This window comes from Cyprinodon variegatus, unplaced genomic scaffold (genome assembly GCF_000732505.1).
Source record: "Cyprinodon variegatus isolate N-32 unplaced genomic scaffold, C_variegatus-1.0 Scaffold598, whole genome shotgun sequence".
Taxonomy (NCBI): Eukaryota; Metazoa; Chordata; class Actinopteri; order Cyprinodontiformes; family Cyprinodontidae; genus Cyprinodon; species Cyprinodon variegatus.
In genome coordinates, this window is record NW_015151051.1 from 226,399 (window position 1) to 228,530 (window position 2,132).

At 34.9% G+C, this 2,132-nt stretch overlaps 1 protein-coding gene across 1 annotated transcript in view; it reads left to right on the forward strand.

The window, feature by feature from the left end:
• syn3 (synapsin III) overlaps nucleotides 1–2,132 on the forward strand; it is a 141,177-nt gene that overhangs the window by 877 nt on the left and 138,168 nt on the right. The window lies entirely within an intron of this gene.

Consider the following 2,132-nt stretch of genomic DNA (forward strand, 5'->3'; position numbering starts at 1 on the left):
AAATGTGTAAAAACTGAACATTTAAAAATGTAAACACTATAAAATTTGAAAATATAAAGTTTGAAAAAACAAAAATTTTAAATATAAAATGTATAAAAATATTAATTTTGATAGTGAAGTGTCACTTCCAGGGTGTTCTGTCTTCAAATCTACTTTTAAAAAACTGTTTTAATTTTCAACAATAATGGAAAAAAAATGTAAACTATCAACATAAGAAATAAAAAATTAACAATGATGCAAAAACGTAAATCAATGTTTCTCTGCTGTGTTCAGATGAGCTACCAGAGGAAGACGAAGTATTAATTTTATTTAAGTAGATCATTTTGAAATGTAAAGCCATTATTATATGAACTTTCCTAAATCCTCCAATCAGGCTCCGTTATTCTGGCGGCGGATGTTTCCAGAGCGGTGAGACGCTCTCGCTCTTCATCAGAGTTATTTTAGGTGTTTAATGAACCTCTGCTGCTGCAGTAGTTCTCTGCCCAGAGGCAGGAAGAAGTGCATTCTGCTTTTTATTGTGTGTGAACTGATGTGGCGTCTGCTGTGAGAAACGCTGGGAGGTCATTGTGGGCGGAGCCCACCGTGACACCTCACCTCACAGCCCCTCTCGGTGCTGCAGGATGCGCTCTGTGGCGTCGCAGAGCTGCAGTCCCCAAAGAATCACAGTTTAGAACATTTCTCTGTCGTTTTGCTGAAAGCAGAGCGTGAATTTCCAGAAATGTGAGCTTTGAATGTTTAACGTCGTTCCATGATTTCCTGTCAGCCTGTTTGTTTTATGCTTCTGTTTAAATAAAGGCAGTTAGCTGCACGTCACGCTTCTTTTTTAGTGCGAATCTAACAGCCTGTCTGCTCATAGACTCCTCCCAGGCGAGCGTGTTCCACGTTTTCCACGGATCATTAGAAGAAACAGCAGGCGTCCACACAGGGGCGGATCCAGGATCACAGGTTTAGGGGGGCCCAGCACCCAGAGAGCCAGAAGGATACATTCCACCATTTTTAAAATTTGCTCACGGCCTTTTTCCAACTACTGCCTCCATCAGTCAGCAATGCAATGCTTCTGCTAAATAACAACAAGCAAAGCAGAAAACGGCATTTATTTTATTTATTTAGAGGAAACTTTAGGTTTAGTGGCTGATCTGCTGCTCTGCTCTCTCCTCCTCCAATAGTAAAATTAACTCTTGAGCTACACAATCAGACACATGCAGGGAACAGAAATACCTGCAACAAAATGGATCCAAATAAATGATCTAATTAACCTTAAATAAAATGTTTGTTTTTTTATCTCATTTGTCAGAAAGTTTAATGAGGATTCTAAATTTGAAAAATTAGAAATTTGTGTCTGATTTCAGGGTTCAGGCTCTAAAGGTTTAAGCAAATTAAAGCGTATAGATAATTAGGAAACTGTAATAAAGATGTCCCGTTTAGATAGAAGTCTAAGGATGCTTCTGGAAAGCTGTCAATAGAAAATCCCTTTATTGTCGCTCAGTGGGGAAGTTCTGATGTTTACATCAGCAAAAAGATTATTAAAAAAATGAAAAATGGTCACCCTTAAATGTGGACCTTAGAACAATGTATAAGAATAACATAATAGTGAAGAGTTAAAAGATAAACAATAAAATACTGTAAAGTGTTTTAACAATATTTAATAAACTTTACAATATTTTTTTTCCCGTTACCTTTGTTGGTTTGATGGCTCCCACTTATATCTACGGCGGCTGAGAAGTGCAAAACACATTTACAATTCAAAAACACTTTAACAAAATAACATTTGAAGAAACAAAATTATATTTTATGAAACAAATGTTTTTTTGAAAAAAAAGTTAAAATTTTTAAAAACAAATTTACATTTTAGCAAACAAATTTACATTTTAGCAAACAAATTTACATTTTAGGAAACAAATTTACATTTTAAACAAGTTAGATTTTAGGTGAGAGAAAGTTTCATTTTAGAGAAAAAAAATACATTATAGGGAAACAAATTTACATCTAAAAAAAAATTGACCGTTCGGTAACACTCGTTCAAGTGCAAAGACAAAACTGCAAGCGGCAAAACACAGTTACATAGCCAAAAACAAGTGTTTCCGAACGGTCAATTTTTTTTTAGGTTGAAATTTTTTTTCCCTTTATTGTTT